This window comes from Phyllobates terribilis, unplaced genomic scaffold, assembly GCF_046119375.1.
Source record: "Phyllobates terribilis strain yellow unplaced genomic scaffold, ASM4611937v1 Scaffold_40__1_contigs__length_11209783, whole genome shotgun sequence".
Classification (NCBI taxonomy): domain Eukaryota; kingdom Metazoa; phylum Chordata; class Amphibia; order Anura; family Dendrobatidae; genus Phyllobates; species Phyllobates terribilis.
In genome coordinates, this window is record NW_027362800.1 from 7,877,680 (window position 1) to 7,895,634 (window position 17,955).

A 17,955-nucleotide genomic window follows, 5' to 3' on the forward strand; every position below is an offset into this window, starting at 1 on the left:
TTGCTGATTAATTAAATCTCCTGCTGCTGCTGCTGCTGGCTGTCCAGCAGCAGACTGAAGGTGGCTGCTGCTGTGCGCAGGTATATAAAGGCTCAGAGCCTATTATGACACGCGCAGCCAGCGTTCCATTGCCACATTCCGTCTACTGCAGGCGGGATACCTGGATGGCTGAATGTCACTGAGAAGCTCACAGAGACCGCCATAAGCAACAGTTTAAAAGAATGCCACAGACTAATCAACCAAACTTTTTGGGTTGGTTTCTCTTTTATAGTCTGCAGGCATTAAATGAAAGAAGTCAGTGTTCCAGCAGAGGGAGACAACGTTTCAGAAAAGGCATTGTAGCAAACCAAAAAAGAAATTTTAAGCGCAGCAGAGTAACCAGCTCACATACCTGTTAGCTCAGGTGAGTTTAAAAGGCTGCTGTTGATAACAAGGGCATTTGCTAAATAGATGGTGTGTGTGCAACAATATACTGAAAGGTCAATTATATTGTGCAGCTTATCTCACCACCTGTAGTTATTTAGGTGAAAGCTCCAAAATGCTTGCCTAATATGTCTGTTTATCCAAAAGGAAGTATAGAGGGAGAGCTAGATAGATAGCATTGCATTACATTACATTACATGGCAATGCAATGCACAGTTGCTGAAGTTGAACCAAAATGAGCTTGTCATCTGGCTTCTGCAACTTTTAACATGAAAAATCCAATGAGGAGAAGAAAAGCAAAGCCAAAGAGTCCATCCCAAAATCCGACAAACAAGCAAAATGAACAAAAAGCATTGAATTCAATTCTTTCTGATTTTAGAAACTGCATTAAAGAAGGGGTGCACCGGTCCTGGAGATACTGCAATACCAGGTCAATGCGTGGAGTGGACAGAGCAAGCTCTTTTTCCATCTCCCTGTTCTAAAAATCCATTTAATATATGGTCCCCAGATAGGGGACGTATCAGATATTAAACTGATAAGAACAGATACTACACTTGATCTTAGCCAAAAGGCCGAGAAGCGATAACCAGAATTGGTTTCCGACTACGGTGCCACCCAAGGATTCTGAAAAGTCCATTTGTGGAGATGGCCACCTGGACTCCCGTTAAGAAGACATGCTGTCAACCTCTAGATCCCTCACATGCCTGCACTTTTCGGCTTGCTGCTGCTGCAATCCACGCGTTTTAGATCTGCATAACTCCACCTCTTTTAGCACAGTACCCTCAACCCCCGGCTGTTCCCACCCGCCTCAACACCGTTGGAAGGGAGGAGAACCAATTAAGGCGGGGGGGGGGTGGAACGAGCAGCTGTCTACCCTTAGCAGGAGGGTTGCTGATTAATTACCTCTCCTGCTGCTGCTGCTGGCTGTCCAGCAGCAGACTGAAGGTGGCTGCTGCTGTGCGCAGGTATATAAAGGCTCAGAGCCTATTATGACACGCGCAGCCAGCGTTCCATTGCCACATTCCGTCTACTGCAGGCGGGATACCTGGATGGCTGAATGTCACTGAGAAGCTCACAGAGACCGCCATAAGCAACAGTTTAAAAGAATGCCACAGACTAATCAACCAAACTTTTTGGGTTGGTTTCTCTTTTATAGTCTGCAGGCATTAAATGAAAGAAGTCAGTGTTCCAGCAGAGGGAGACAACGTTTCAGAAAAGGCATTGTAGCAAACCAAAAAAGAAATTTTAAGCGCAGCAGAGTAACCAGCTCACATACCTGTTAGCTCAGGTGAGTTTAAAAGGCTGCTGTTGATAACAAGGGCATTTGCTAAATAGATGGTGTGTGTGCAACAATATACTGAAAGGTCAATTATATTGTGCAGCTTATCTCACCACCTGTAGTTATTTAGGTGAAAGCTCCAAAATGCTTGCCTAATATGTCTGTTTATCCAAAAGGAAGTATAGAGGGAGAGCTAGATAGATAGCATTGCATTACATTACATTACATGGCAATGCAATGCACAGTTGATGAAGTTGAACCAAAATGAGCTTGTCATCTGGCTTCTGCAACTTTTAACATGAAAAATCCAATGAGGAGAAGAAAAGCAAAGCCAAAGAGTCCATCCCAAAATCCGACAAACAAGCAAAATGAACAAAAAGCATTGAATTCAATTCTTTCTGATTTTAGAAACTGCATTAAAGAAGGGGTGCACCGGTCCTGGAGATACTGCAATACCAGGTCAATGCGTGGAGTGGACAGAGCAAGCTCTTTTTCCATCTCCCTGTTCTAAAAATCCATTTAATATATGGTCCCCAGATAGGGGACGTATCAGATATTAAACTGATAAGAACAGATACTACACTTGATCTTAGCCAAAAGGCCGAGAAGCGATAACCAGAATTGGTTTCCGACTACGGTGCCACCCAAGGATTCTGAAAAGTCCATTTGTGGAGATGGCCACCTGGACTCCCGTTAAGAAGACATGCTGTCAACCTCTAGATCCCTCACATGCCTGCACTTTTCGGCTTGCTGCTGCTGCAATCCACGCGTTTTAGATCTGCATAACTCCACCTCTTTTAGCACAGTACCCTCAACCCCCGGCTGTTCCCACCCGCCTCAACACCGTTGGAAGGGAGGAGAACCAATTAAGGCGGGGGGGGGGGTGGAACGAGCAGCTGTCTACCCTTAGCAGGAGGGTTGCTGATTAATTACCTCTCCTGATGCTGCTGCTGCTGGCTGTCCAGCAGCAGACTGAAGGTGGCTGCTGCTGTGCGCAGGTATATAAAGGCTCAGAGCCTATTATGACACGCGCAGCCAGCGTTCCATTGCCACATTCCGTCTACTGCAGGCGGGATACCTGGATGGCTGAATGTCACTGAGAAGCTCACAGAGACCGCCATAAGCAACAGTTTAAAAGAATGCCACAGACTAATCAACCAAACTTTTTGGGTTGGTTTCTCTTTTATAGTCTGCAGGCATTAAATGAAAGAAGTCAGTGTTCCAGCAGAGGGAGACAACGTTTCAGAAAAGGCATTGTAGCAAACCAAAAAAGAAATTTTAAGCGCAGCAGAGTAACCAGCTCACATACCTGTTAGCTCAGGTGAGTTTAAAAGGCTGCTGTTGATAACAAGGGCATTTGCTAAATAGATGGTGTGTGTGCAACAATATACTGAAAGGTCAATTATATTGTGCAGCTTATCTCACCACCTGTAGTTATTTAGGTGAAAGCTCCAAAATGCTTGCCTAATATGTCTGTTTATCCAAAAGGAAGTATAGAGGGAGAGCTAGATAGATAGCATTGCATTACATTACATTACATGGCAATGCAATGCACAGTTGCTGAAGTTGAACCAAAATGAGCTTGTCATCTGGCTTCTGCAACTTTTAACATGAAAAATCCAATGAGGAGAAGAAAAGCAAAGCCAAAGAGTCCATCCCAAAATCCGACAAACAAGCAAAATGAACAAAAAGCATTGAATTCAATTCTTTCTGATTTTAGAAACTGCATTAAAGAAGGGGTGCACCGGTCCTGGAGATACTGCAATACCAGGTCAATGCGTGGAGTGGACAGAGCAAGCTCTTTTTCCATCTCCCTGTTCTAAAAATCCATTTAATATATGGTCCCCAGATAGGGGACGTATCAGATATTAAACTGATAAGAACAGATACTACACTTGATCTTAGCCAAAAGGCCGAGAAGCGATAACCAGAATTGGTTTCCGACTACGGTGCCACCCAAGGATTCTGAAAAGTCCATTTGTGGAGATGGCCACCTGGACTCCCGTTAAGAAGACATGCTGTCAACCTCTAGATCCCTCACATGCCTGCACTTTTCGGCTTGCTGCTGCTGCAATCCACGCGTTTTAGATCTGCATAACTCCACCTCTTTTAGCACAGTACCCTCAACCCCCGGCTGTTCCCACCCGCCTCAACACCGTTGGAAGGGAGGAGAACCAATTAAGGCGGGGGGGGGGGGGTGGAACGAGCAGCTGTCTACCCTTAGCAGGAGGGTTGCTGATTAATTACCTCTCCTGCTGCTGCTGCTGCTGGCTGTCCAGCAGCAGACTGAAGGTGGCTGCTGCTGTGCGCAGGTATATAAAGGCTCAGAGCCTATTATGACACGCGCAGCCAGCGTTCCATTGCCACATTCCGTCTACTGCAGGCGGGATACCTGGATGGCTGAATGTCACTGAGAAGCTCACAGAGACCGCCATAAGCAACAGTTTAAAAGAATGCCACAGACTAATCAACCAAACTTTTTGGGTTGGTTTCTCTTTTATAGTCTGCAGGCATTAAATGAAAGAAGTCAGTGTTCCAGCAGAGGGAGACAACGTTTCAGAAAAGGCATTGTAGCAAACCAAAAAAGAAATTTTAAGCGCAGCAGAGTAACCAGCTCACATACCTGTTAGCTCAGGTGAGTTTAAAAGGCTGCTGTTGATAACAAGGGCATTTGCTAAATAGATGGTGTGTGTGCAACAATATACTGAAAGGTCAATTATATTGTGCAGCTTATCTCACCACCTGTAGTTATTTAGGTGAAAGCTCCAAAATGCTTGCCTAATATGTCTGTTTATCCAAAAGGAAGTATAGAGGGAGAGCTAGATAGATAGCATTGCATTACATTACATTACATGGCAATGCAATGCACAGTTGCTGAAGTTGAACCAAAATGAGCTTGTCATCTGGCTTCTGCAACTTTTAACATGAAAAATCCAATGAGGAGAAGAAAAGCAAAGCCAAAGAGTCCATCCCAAAATCCGACAAACAAGCAAAATGAACAAAAAGCATTGAATTCAATTCTTTCTGATTTTAGAAACTGCATTAAAGAAGGGGTGCACCGGTCCTGGAGATACTGCAATACCAGGTCAATGCGTGGAGTGGACAGAGCAAGCTCTTTTTCCATCTCCCTGTTCTAAAAATCCATTTAATATATGGTCCCCAGATAGGGGACGTATCAGATATTAAACTGATAAGAACAGATACTACACTTGATCTTAGCCAAAAGGCCGAGAAGCGATAACCAGAATTGGTTTCCGACTACGGTGCCACCCAAGGATTCTGAAAAGTCCATTTGTGGAGATGGCCACCTGGACTCCCGTTAAGAAGACATGCTGTCAACCTCTAGATCCCTCACATGCCTGCACTTTTCGGCTTGCTGCTGCTGCAATCCACGCGTTTTAGATCTGCATAACTCCACCTCTTTTAGCACAGTACCCTCAACCCCCGGCTGTTCCCACCCGCCTCAACACCGTTGGAAGGGAGGAGAACCAATTAAGGCGGGGGGGGGGGTGGAACGAGCAGCTGTCTACCCTTAGCAGGAGGGTTGCTGATTAATTACCTCTCCTGCTGCTGCTGCTGCTGGCTGTCCAGCAGCAGACTGAAGGTGGCTGCTGCTGTGCGCAGGTATATAAAGGCTCAGAGCCTATTATGACACGCGCAGCCAGCGTTCCATTGCCACATTCCGTCTACTGCAGGCGGGATACCTGGATGGCTGAATGTCACTGAGAAGCTCACAGAGACCGCCATAAGCAACAGTTTAAAAGAATGCCACAGACTAATCAACCAAACTTTTTGGGTTGGTTTCTCTTTTATAGTCTGCAGGCATTAAATGAAAGAAGTCAGTGTTCCAGCAGAGGGAGACAACGTTTCAGAAAAGGCATTGTAGCAAACCAAAAAAGAAATTTTAAGCGCAGCAGAGTAACCAGCTCACATACCTGTTAGCTCAGGTGAGTTTAAAAGGCTGCTGTTGATAACAAGGGCATTTGCTAAATAGATGGTGTGTGTGCAACAATATACTGAAAGGTCAATTATATTGTGCAGCTTATCTCACCACCTGTAGTTATTTAGGTGAAAGCTCCAAAATGCTTGCCTAATATGTCTGTTTATCCAAAAGGAAGTATAGAGGGAGAGCTAGATAGATAGCATTGCATTACATTACATTACATGGCAATGCAATGCACAGTTGCTGAAGTTGAACCAAAATGAGCTTGTCATCTGGCTTCTGCAACTTTTAACATGAAAAATCCAATGAGGAGAAGAAAAGCAAAGCCAAAGAGTCCATCCCAAAATCCGACAAACAAGCAAAATGAACAAAAAGCATTGAATTCAATTCTTTCTGATTTTAGAAACTGCATTAAAGAAGGGGTGCACCGGTCCTGGAGATACTGCAATACCAGGTCAATGCGTGGAGTGGACAGAGCAAGCTCTTTTTCCATCTCCCTGTTCTAAAAATCCATTTAATATATGGTCCCCAGATAGGGGACGTATCAGATATTAAACTGATAAGAACAGATACTACACTTGATCTTAGCCAAAAGGCCGAGAAGCGATAACCAGAATTGGTTTCCGACTACGGTGCCACCCAAGGATTCTGAAAAGTCCATTTGTGGAGATGGCCACCTGGACTCCCGTTAAGAAGACATGCTGTCAACCTCTAGATCCCTCACATGCCTGCACTTTTCGGCTTGCTGCTGCTGCAATCCACGCGTTTTAGATCTGCATAACTCCACCTCTTTTAGCACAGTACCCTCAACCCCCGGCTGTTCCCACCCGCCTCAACACCGTTGGAAGGGAGGAGAACCAATTAAGGCGGGGGGGGGGGGTGGAACGAGCAGCTGTCTACCCTTAGCAGGAGGGTTGCTGATTAATTACCTCTCCTGCTGCTGCTGCTGCTGGCTGTCCAGCAGCAGACTGAAGGTGGCTGCTGCTGTGCGCATATATATAAAGGCTCAGAGCCTATTATGACACGCGCAGCCAGCGTTCCATTGCCACATTCCGTCTAATGCAGGCGGGATACCTGGATGGCTGAATGTCACTGAGAAGCTCACAGAGACCGCCATAAGCAACAGTTTAAAAGAATGCCACAGACTAATCAACCAAACTTTTTGGGTTGGTTTCTCTTTTATAGTCTGCAGGCATTAAATGAAAGAAGTCAGTGTTCCAGCAGAGGGAGACAACGTTTCAGAAAAGGCATTGTAGCAAACCAAAAAAGAAATTTTAAGCGCAGCAGAGTAACCAGCTCACATACCTGTTAGCTCAGGTGAGTTTAAAAGGCTGCTGTTGATAACAAGGGCATTTGCTAAATAGATGGTGTGTGTGCAACAATATACTGAAAGGTCAATTATATTGTGCAGCTTATCTCACCACCTGTAGTTATTTAGGTGAAAGCTCCAAAATGCTTGCCTAATATGTCTGTTTATCCAAAAGGAAGTATAGAGGGAGAGCTAGATAGATAGCATTGCATTACATTACATTACATGGCAATGCAATGCACAGTTGCTGAAGTTGAACCAAAATGAGCTTGTCATCTGGCTTCTGCAACTTTTAACATGAAAAATCCAATGAGGAGAAGAAAAGCAAAGCCAAAGAGTCCATCCCAAAATCCGACAAACAAGCAAAATGAACAAAAAGCATTGAATTCAATTCTTTCTGATTTTAGAAACTGCATTAAAGAAGGGGTGCACCGGTCCTGGAGATACTGCAATACCAGGTCAATGCGTGGAGTGGACAGAGCAAGCTCTTTTTCCATCTCCCTGTTCTAAAAATCCATTTAATATATGGTCCCCAGATAGGGGACGTATCAGATATTAAACTGATAAGAACAGATACTACACTTGATCTTAGCCAAAAGGCCGAGAAGCGATAACCAGAATTGGTTTCCGACTACGGTGCCACCCAAGGATTCTGAAAAGTCCATTTGTGGAGATGGCCACCTGGACTCCCGTTAAGAAGACATGCTGTCAACCTCTAGATCCCTCACATGCCTGCACTTTTCGGCTTGCTGCTGCTGCAATCCACGCGTTTTAGATCTGCATAACTCCACCTCTTTTAGCACAGTACCCTCAACCCCCGGCTGTTCCCACCCGCCTCAACACCGTTGGAAGGGAGGAGAACCAATTAAGGCGGGGGGGGGGTGGAACGAGCAGCTGTCTACCCTTAGCAGGAGGGTTGCTGATTAATTACCTCTCCTGCTGCTGCTGCTGCTGGCTGTCCAGCAGCAGACTGAAGGTGGCTGCTGCTGTGCGCAGGTATATAAAGGCTCAGAGCCTATTATGACACGCGCAGCCAGCGTTCCATTGCCACATTCCGTCTACTGCAGGCGGGATACCTGGATGGCTGAATGTCACTGAGAAGCTCACAGAGACCGCCATAAGCAACAGTTTAAAAGAATGCCACAGACTAATCAACCAAACTTTTTGGGTTGGTTTCTCTTTTATAGTCTGCAGGCATTAAATGAAAGAAGTCAGTGTTCCAGCAGAGGGAGACAACGTTTCAGAAAAGGCATTGTAGCAAACCAAAAAAGAAATTTTAAGCGCAGCAGAGTAACCAGCTCACATACCTGTTAGCTCAGGTGAGTTTAAAAGGCTGCTGTTGATAACAAGGGCATTTGCTAAATAGATGGTGTGTGTGCAACAATATACTGAAAGGTCAATTATATTGTGCAGCTTATCTCACCACCTGTAGTTATTTAGGTGAAAGCTCCAAAATGCTTGCCTAATATGTCTGTTTATCCAAAAGGAAGTATAGAGGGAGAGCTAGATAGATAGCATTGCATTACATTACATTACATGGCAATGCAATGCACAGTTGCTGAAGTTGAACCAAAATGAGCTTGTCATCTGGCTTCTGCAACTTTTAACATGAAAAATCCAATGAGGAGAAGAAAAGCAAAGCCAAAGAGTCCATCCCAAAATCCGACAAACAAGCAAAATGAACAAAAAGCATTGAATTCAATTCTTTCTGATTTTAGAAACTGCATTAAAGAAGGGGTGCACCGGTCCTGGAGATACTGCAATACCAGGTCAATGCGTGGAGTGGACAGAGCAAGCTCTTTTTCCATCTCCCTGTTCTAAAAATCCATTTAATATATGGTCCCCAGATAGGGGACGTATCAGATATTAAACTGATAAGAACAGATACTACACTTGATCTTAGCCAAAAGGCCGAGAAGCGATAACCAGAATTGGTTTCCGACTACGGTGCCACCCAAGGATTCTGAAAAGTCCATTTGTGGAGATGGCCACCTGGACTCCCGTTAAGAAGACATGCTGTCAACCTCTAGATCCCTCACATGCCTGCACTTTTCGGCTTGCTGCTGCTGCAATCCACGCGTTTTAGATCTGCATAACTCCACCTCTTTTAGCACAGTACCCTCAACCCCCGGCTGTTCCCACCCGCCTCAACACCGTTGGAAGGGAGGAGAACCAATTAAGGCGGGGGGGGGGGTGGAACGAGCAGCTGTCTACCCTTAGCAGGAGGGTTGCTGATTAATTACCTCTCCTGCTGCTGCTGCTGCTGGCTGTCCAGCAGCAGACTGAAGGTGGCTGCTGCTGTGCGCAGGTATATAAAGGCTCAGAGCCTATTATGACACGCGCAGCCAGCGTTCCATTGCCACATTCCGTCTACTGCAGGCGGGATACCTGGATGGCTGAATGTCACTGAGAAGCTCACAGAGACCGCCATAAGCAACAGTTTAAAAGAATGCCACAGACTAATCAACCAAACTTTTTGGGTTGGTTTCTCTTTTATAGTCTGCAGGCATTAAATGAAAGAAGTCAGTGTTCCAGCAGAGGGAGACAACGTTTCAGAAAAGGCATTGTAGCAAACCAAAAAAGAAATTTTAAGCGCAGCAGAGTAACCAGCTCACATACCTGTTAGCTCAGGTGAGTTTAAAAGGCTGCTGTTGATAACAAGGGCATTTGCTAAATAGATGGTGTGTGTGCAACAATATACTGAAAGGTCAATTATATTGTGCAGCTTATCTCACCACCTGTAGTTATTTAGGTGAAAGCTCCAAAATGCTTGCCTAATATGTCTGTTTATCCAAAAGGAAGTATAGAGGGAGAGCTAGATAGATAGCATTGCATTACATTACATTACATGGCAATGCAATGCACAGTTGCTGAAGTTGAACCAAAATGAGCTTGTCATCTGGCTTCTGCAACTTTTAACATGAAAAATCCAATGAGGAGAAGAAAAGCAAAGCCAAAGAGTCCATCCCAAAATCCGACAAACAAGCAAAATGAACAAAAAGCATTGAATTCAATTCTTTCTGATTTTAGAAACTGCATTAAAGAAGGGGTGCACCGGTCCTGGAGATACTGCAATACCAGGTCAATGCGTGGAGTGGACAGAGCAAGCTCTTTTTCCATCTCCCTGTTCTAAAAATCCATTTAATATATGGTCCCCAGATAGGGGACGTATCAGATATTAAACTGATAAGAACAGATACTACACTTGATCTTAGCCAAAAGGCCGAGAAGCGATAACCAGAATTGGTTTCCGACTACGGTGCCACCCAAGGATTCTGAAAAGTCCATTTGTGGAGATGGCCACCTGGACTCCCGTTAAGAAGACATGCTGTCAACCTCTAGATCCCTCACATGCCTGCACTTTTCGGCTTGCTGCTGCTGCAATCCACGCGTTTTAGATCTGCATAACTCCACCTCCTTTAGCACAGTACCCTCAACCCCCGGCTGTTCCCACCCGCCTCAACACCGTTGGAAGGGAGGAGAACCAATTAAGGCGGGGGGGGGGGTGGAACGAGCAGCTGTCTACCCTTAGCAGGAGGGTTGCTGATTAATTACCTCTCCTGCTGCTGCTGGCTGTCCAGCAGCAGACTGAAGGTGGCTGCTGCTGTGCGCAGGTATATAAAGGCTCAGAGCCTATTATGACACGCGCAGCCAGCGTTCCATTGCCACATTCCGTCTACTGCAGGCGGGATACCTGGATGGCTGAATGTCACTGAGAAGCTCACAGAGACCGCCATAAGCAACAGTTTAAAAGAATGCCACAGACTAATCAACCAAACTTTTTGGGTTGGTTTCTCTTTTATAGTCTGCAGGCATTAAATGAAAGAAGTCAGTGTTCCAGCAGAGGGAGACAACGTTTCAGAAAAGGCATTGTAGCAAACCAAAAAAGAAATTTTAAGCGCAGCAGAGTAACCAGCTCACATACCTGTTAGCTCAGGTGAGTTTCAAAGGCTGCTGTTGATAACAAGGGCATTTGCTAAATAGATGGTGTGTGTGCAACAATATACTGAAAGGTCAATTATATTGTGCAGCTTATCTCACCACCTGTAGTTATTTAGGTGAAAGCTCCAAAATGCTTGCCTAATATGTCTGTTTATCCAAAAGGAAGTATAGAGGGAGAGCTAGATAGATAGCATTGCATTACATTACATTACATGGCAATGCAATGCACAGTTGCTGAAGTTGAACCAAAATGAGCTTGTCATCTGGCTTCTGCAACTTTTAACATGAAAAATCCAATGAGGAGAAGAAAAGCAAAGCCAAAGAGTCCATCCCAAAATCCGACAAACAAGCAAAATGAACAAAAAGCATTGAATTCAATTCTTTCTGATTTTAGAAACTGCATTAAAGAAGGGGTGCACCGGTCCTGGAGATACTGCAATACCAGGTCAATGCGTGGAGTGGACAGAGCAAGCTCTTTTTCCATCTCCCTGTTCTAAAAATCCATTTAATATATGGTCCCCAGATAGGGGACGTATCAGATATTAAACTGATAAGAACAGATACTACACTTGATCTTAGCCAAAAGGCCGAGAAGCGATAACCAGAATTGGTTTCCGACTACGGTGCCACCCAAGGATTCTGAAAAGTCCATTTGTGGAGATGGCCACCTGGACTCCCGTTAAGAAGACATGCTGTCAACCTCTAGATCCCTCACATGCCTGCACTTTTCGGCTTGCTGCTGCTGCAATCCACGCGTTTTAGATCTGCATAACTCCACCTCTTTTAGCACAGTACCCTCAACCCCCGGCTGTTCCCACCCGCCTCAACACCGTTGGAAGGGAGGAGAACCAATTAAGGCGGGGGGGGGGTGGAACGAGCAGCTGTCTACCCTTAGCAGGAGGGTTGCTGATTAATTACCTCTCCTGCTGCTGCTGCTGCTGGCTGTCCAGCAGCAGACTGAAGGTGGCTGCTGCTGTGCGCAGGTATATAAAGGCTCAGAGCCTATTATGACACGCGCAGCCAGCGTTCCATTGCCACATTCCGTCTACTGCAGGCGGGATACCTGGATGGCTGAATGTCACTGAGAAGCTCACAGAGACCGCCATAAGCAACAGTTTAAAAGAATGCCACAGACTAATCAACCAAACTTTTTGGGTTGGTTTCTCTTTTATAGTCTGCAGGCATTAAATGAAAGAAGTCAGTGTTCCAGCAGAGGGAGACAACGTTTCAGAAAAGGCATTGTAGCAAACCAAAAAAGAAATTTTAAGCGCAGCAGAGTAACCAGCTCACATACCTGTTAGCTCAGGTGAGTTTAAAAGGCTGCTGTTGATAACAAGGGCATTTGCTAAATAGATGGTGTGTGTGCAACAATATACTGAAAGGTCAATTATATTGTGCAGCTTATCTCACCACCTGTAGTTATTTAGGTGAAAGCTCCAAAATGCTTGCCTAATATGTCTGTTTATCCAAAAGGAAGTATAGAGGGAGAGCTAGATAGATAGCATTGCATTACATTACATTACATGGCAATGCAATGCACAGTTGCTGAAGTTGAACCAAAATGAGCTTGTCATCTGGCTTCTGCAACTTTTAACATGAAAAATCCAATGAGGAGAAGAAAAGCAAAGCCAAAGAGTCCATCCCAAAATCCGACAAACAAGCAAAATGAACAAAAAGCATTGAATTCAATTCTTTCTGATTTTAGAAACTGCATTAAAGAAGGGGTGCACCGGTCCTGGAGATACTGCAATACCAGGTCAATGCGTGGAGTGGACAGAGCAAGCTCTTTTTCCATCTCCCTGTTCTAAAAATCCATTTAATATATGGTCCCCAGATAGGGGACGTATCAGATATTAAACTGATAAGAACAGATTTTTTTTTTTTTTTTCCTCAGATTAAGACCCACATTAATTTATGCATCATAGCGCATATTCACATAACGGGTTCTCAAATCATCATTCGGAAAAACAAAAACAAAATCCCAAAAAACACAACCCTGCAATTAACTGTTACTTACTGTAAGAAGTCCAATGTGAAAAGTTCCAGAGTGCTTCTGCTGCTGTCTCACCATACTTCTTTTTATCCAATAAATAGGCATAAAACAGTCTAGCAAGAAAAATCTTTCTGCATTCCATGGGGGAAAAAACAATCTTTTTAAAAATCACCAAATTCCGAACGTCCCATAAAACCTCTTTATATATGACAAAAATAATCCAGCTTGCCCGCTTCCTTTGCGAGTACTTAAAATCTTGACCTATTAAAATCCTTTCAAAATCGAAACAATGAAAACCAACTAAAGCAACAAACATACGTGACAACAAGGTAAAAACTTTTTTAGCAAAAAAACAGTCCCAAAAAATATGCTGTATTGTTTCCACCTTATTGCAACCTTCCCTAGGACATAGTTCTTGAACCTTTATCCCCCGGTCATTCAAAAAAGCCCTTGTTGGCAAGCATCCATGCAACGCCATCCAGGTTACATCCTTCTGTCTGTTGCTGATTCCACGCATGAAAAAAAGCTTCCACACCTGTCCAGACTGTGCATTATTACAAAACGGCACATCACATAACATCTCCTTCTTCTTAATACCTGAGACAATCAGTTTTTTGTCCGGTCTAACCATGGAGCTTATCCCATTTTGATCATAGAAGGACCTAAGCACCACATAAAAAAACGGTATCACAAACGAAACTGGTTTTCTTAAATCCTTCTCACACCAGCTCCATTTCTGGAAAAGCCGTCCTGCTAAATATTTGCACATGTCCGCAGTCCTGTTATTACACTGGGATAATTTATAAATGTTCAAAAAATAATGCATTCTTAAAAATAAGTCAATGTTAGGAAAATCACAACCCCCATTTTCCACAGAACACATAACCATTCCTCTTCTTAGTTTCTCCATTTTGGATCCCCAAAAAAACACAAACAGTTTCCTTGTCACTCTCTTTGTCCAAAGCACAGCAGGTGGGAAAATCAAAGCAGTGTACAGCAGAAGCGGGAGAATCACAGACTTGATTACCAGCACTTTCCCTCTCAGCGACAGGTTCCTTAGTTTCCAAAAGTTCAACTTCTGATCCATTTTGTCTTCTAGAATCTTCAGGCTGCTTTTCCCTTTCAGTTCCTTCTCAAAGATGACACCAAGAACCTCAATTTCCTCCCTACTCTCCACTCCTGCCACGTTAACCTCAACCTGCCTCCCAAAGTTACAAAGCTGGCACTTTCCCCAATTCACCGCCATACCAGCCACACAACAAAAAATCCTTACGTGCAAATTCACTCTATTGAGATCCGCCTGTGAACCACAAGTAAAAACAATATCATCCATATAACTTAAAGACTTGACTGGACCCCCGGATCCCCCAGGAATAAAAACACCAGCCACACACTTGTCAACTTGCACACTTTTTAAAAGGGCCTCCACCACACAGATAAAAAGAATTGGTGACAGGGGACAACCCTGCCTAACTCCCGATAAAATATTAAAACTGGAACTCACATGCCCATTAACTAAAATCTGGCTACTGACCCCACAATAAAAACTCTTAATGACCATCAATAATTTATCCGGAACACCAAGGTGACTTAAAGCAGAGAACAAAAATCTATGTGATATTTTATCAAAGGCTTTCTCCAGGTCCACCGACTGTAACAAAAGAGCATTCTTATTCAAATTAGCCTGATAAATTAAGTCTCTTAGAAGCAGCAAATTATCTGAAATTTTCCTACCAGGCACTGCACATGCCTGATACTCCCCCACCATATCACCTATCACATCTGCCAGTCTACCAGCCACAATTTTAGAAATAATTTTGTAATCACTGTTTAACAATGTTATGGGCCTCCAATTTTTAATATCCCTCATGTCCCCTTTCTTATGAATCAGCGTAACAATCCCCTTACGCATAGAAACCGATAAAATCCCATGAGTAAAACCATATTGCACCACCCGGGAAAACTCCACACCTATAATATCCCAAAATCTAACATAAAATTCAGCAGGAAGACCATCACAGCCTGGCGTCTTGCCTTTCGCCAAGCCATCCACTGCCCGTCTAATTTCATCTTTCCCAACCTCCTCACTTAAAAACCCAATTTTCTCCTCAGGAATATTATTAGTTAATACTTTGCAATAATCATTAATTTCCGCATCACTGGCTCTACTATCGTTAGAGAAGAGTGTTTCATAAAAGGAAAGAATACTGCCAATCATCTCATCCCCAGATACCTCCCCTGCAGGAGAAAAAACAGACTTAAAAACCCCTTTAGGTTTAAAACATTTTTTAAAAAAGTATCTCGAACATTGCTCATTTTCCTCCATGTGCTTTATTTTTGCCTTAAACATAATAGTCTTCCCTTTTTCAATAAGTATCTTCTTCAGTTCGTCCTTCAAATCTGCAATCTCTTTATCCACCTCCATCCCCGCTCTCTTAAACTTATGGAGTACTTCCAATTTTGAAATAACAGCAGCATCATGATCCCTTTTGGCTTTCGCTCTCCTAAAACACACCCCTTTAAAATAACATGCAAATTTCTCCTTAGCCCAGTCCCACCACTCTAGCAAATCTTTAAAAAGGTGCTGTTCAGACACACAAGACAAAAACACTTTATTAAAACCAACCTTAACACTCTCCTCTTCCAGCAGGCTTACGTTCAGCTTCCAGAGTCCCTTTCCAAAAGCCAGGGACTCAGCTATACACAGATCTACCACTATCATCTTGTGGTCAGAAAAAGTCGTCATCACGTGATTGCACTTGGCCACCTTAATCCCTTCAGACATAAAAACATAGTCAATTCGGGAAACACTACGTCCACTATCTGATATGTATGTGAACTTATCACTTGGCCCAACCATCAGACCAGCATCCGTGTAGCGTAAATCCTGCACAATCTGATTTAAAATATTAGACGTAACATCAGTCCTACCTTCCGTAGAGCTCTTACGATCTTTTGCGGATCTGACACAATTAAAATCTCCAGCCACTATAGTGAAGTCTCTGCCTGGTAAAAACAACTTTAGAGACTCCAAAAACCCAACTCTTGCTTGTTTATCAGCAGGGGCATAAACATTAAAAACCCGTACCCGCTGACCTAAAAAATCCACTAATAAAAACAAACATCTCCCAGGTATGATTACTTTAAACTCTAAAACCTTTAGACTGGAATTACACAGTAAAATGCCCACCCCTTCATTCCTGTTTTCTGAGCATGGGGACCAAAAAGATTGCCCCTTATTCCACTCACTCTCATGCGGGGCAGATTTAATTACACATTCCTGCAGACAGACAATATCTGCATTCACACTCTCAATGTACTCCAGTATCCCTGCTCTCCTACAAGCAGAACCAATCCCTCGTACATTCAGAGAAGCAACACACAACGCCATCATAACAACAGGAAAAAATCTCCACCATACCCGATCCATCATGAACCAGGAGAAAACCCACTCCTGCCACCCACTTTTCTACGTATATCAGGCGACTCAGAACTCGAGTCCCTGTTAGAATAACCTGGTCTTAGGGAGACTGGATCTTCCTGCCCCCCAGACCAACACCCCTCCACCTTACTTCTTTTAATCACGGAGGCATAACTCTCCTCCTTGCCATCATCTTCCTCCTCATTTTCACTCCAATCACTGTTAACCCTATCACGCTGCTGAGGGGTTATAGTTCCATCCGAATCAGAATCCTCCTCCTCCAAAACCTCCATTTCCTCACCCCCATCTCTTCCCAAAACAGGATTCACTGACTCCGCCATATTAGACAAATCCATCCCATCACCCGGGCCATGCACATCAGCTACTTTGTTTATTACTTCCAGCCCCTCCCTCAAACCAACTTTCTTCTGGCTCCGCCCCTTTTCCTCCATCTTGGGCACCGCATGGTCTCTTCCCCTACCACCATCTTGTTTTTGGCTTTCCCCCTCTGAGTCTGAGCCTTCGCCCTCCTCCCCACTTTCCTGCCGAGTCTTCTTCTGCCTCTCTTCAGCGTCCACCTGTGACCTAGGAATCTGAGCCCACAATCTACATTTCCTTGCAAGGTGATCTGCATGTCCACACAAATCACACACCTTATTCATTGGGCAACCACTTGCCACATGCCCAGATTTCCCACAACCTCTACAAACATCACCTTGCACTGGACAATCTTTCTGAACATGTCCAAACTCATGACACTTCCTACAATATTCCATCTGTCCATTATAAAAACAAAATCCCCTTTCTCCTACGATAGAAAACTGTGCAGGAATGCTCTTGGCACCCCCAATAGCTCTATCATCCGGTCTCAGTTTTACAACATATCTCCTCTTGCCATTTAGATAATTGTATTTGTTCTTCATTCTTCCCAAAAATTTAACCTCACTACAATACCGAGCTAAAAAATTGGAAACAGTCTCATCCGGAACTTTAGGGTTATACATGTGCACAACCACATACTTATATGTCTGCTGGAACAGAGGTTCCAGTGCAATAAACTCTAGGCATTTCAATTCCTTTTCTTCCTTCATTCGTACCAACTCCATGTAGACTCTCTGGCAAATACTCAAAGAAACAAAAGTGATATCATAAATTCCTTGTTTCTGAAAATCCTGCAGTGCCAATACATCCGTTACCTTCAAGTCATTAATGTTCTTCAAGACATCAACGCAAACTTGGTCCAAACCGATTTCTCCTTCATGACCTGCAGCCACCTTCAGACGGACCGAGTCCTCTAATCCACGTGTTTTCTCCACCATTTTTACAGCAGATAAACACAATCGCCGCTCAATCGCACACTAGGGCCCCACAAGGGGGAACCCCAGTCACAACTGCCCTCCAAACAACACCAGCAGCAGAAAACCACCACTGATCTTGCCAAAAGGCCGAGAAGCGATAACCAGAATTGGTTTCCGACTACGGTGCCACCCAAGGATTCTGAAAAGTCCATTTGTGGAGATGGCCACCTGGACTCCCGTTAAGAAGACATGCTGTCAACCTCTAGATCCCTCACATGCCTGCACTTTTCGGCTTGCTGCTGCTGCAATCCACGCGTTTTAGATCTGCATAACTCCACCTCTTTTAG

The 17,955-nt window shown here is 44.1% G+C and overlaps 10 non-coding genes across 10 annotated transcripts; all 10 read right to left on the bottom strand.

The window, feature by feature from the left end:
* Positions 1-816: 816 nt before the first annotated feature.
* Positions 817-1,007, bottom strand: LOC141189343 (U2 spliceosomal RNA). The gene has a single exon (XR_012263406.1). It is a non-coding gene; the product is annotated as a U2 spliceosomal RNA (small nuclear RNA).
* Positions 1,008-2,124: 1,117 nt separating this feature from the next.
* LOC141189344 (U2 spliceosomal RNA) lies at positions 2,125-2,315 on the bottom strand. The gene has a single exon (XR_012263407.1). It is a non-coding gene; the product is annotated as a U2 spliceosomal RNA (small nuclear RNA).
* Positions 2,316-3,436: 1,121 nt separating this feature from the next.
* On the bottom strand, positions 3,437-3,627 carry LOC141189345 (U2 spliceosomal RNA). Its single transcript, XR_012263408.1, has one exon. It is a non-coding gene; the product is annotated as a U2 spliceosomal RNA (small nuclear RNA).
* Positions 3,628-4,750: 1,123 nt separating this feature from the next.
* On the bottom strand, positions 4,751-4,941 carry LOC141189346 (U2 spliceosomal RNA). The gene has a single exon (XR_012263409.1). It is a non-coding gene; the product is annotated as a U2 spliceosomal RNA (small nuclear RNA).
* A 1,121-nt stretch (positions 4,942-6,062) lies between these two features.
* On the bottom strand, positions 6,063-6,253 carry LOC141189348 (U2 spliceosomal RNA). Its single transcript, XR_012263411.1, has one exon. It is a non-coding gene; the product is annotated as a U2 spliceosomal RNA (small nuclear RNA).
* Positions 6,254-7,375: 1,122 nt separating this feature from the next.
* LOC141189349 (U2 spliceosomal RNA) lies at positions 7,376-7,566 on the bottom strand. Its single transcript, XR_012263412.1, has one exon. It is a non-coding gene; the product is annotated as a U2 spliceosomal RNA (small nuclear RNA).
* A 1,120-nt stretch (positions 7,567-8,686) lies between these two features.
* On the bottom strand, positions 8,687-8,877 carry LOC141189350 (U2 spliceosomal RNA). Its single transcript, XR_012263413.1, has one exon. It is a non-coding gene; the product is annotated as a U2 spliceosomal RNA (small nuclear RNA).
* Positions 8,878-9,998: 1,121 nt separating this feature from the next.
* LOC141189351 (U2 spliceosomal RNA) lies at positions 9,999-10,189 on the bottom strand. The gene has a single exon (XR_012263414.1). It is a non-coding gene; the product is annotated as a U2 spliceosomal RNA (small nuclear RNA).
* Positions 10,190-11,304: 1,115 nt separating this feature from the next.
* Positions 11,305-11,495, bottom strand: LOC141189352 (U2 spliceosomal RNA). The gene has a single exon (XR_012263415.1). It is a non-coding gene; the product is annotated as a U2 spliceosomal RNA (small nuclear RNA).
* Positions 11,496-12,615: 1,120 nt separating this feature from the next.
* On the bottom strand, positions 12,616-12,812 carry LOC141185937 (U2 spliceosomal RNA). The gene has a single exon (XR_012260518.1). It is a non-coding gene; the product is annotated as a U2 spliceosomal RNA (small nuclear RNA).
* Between the last annotated feature and the right edge of the window lie 5,143 nt (positions 12,813-17,955).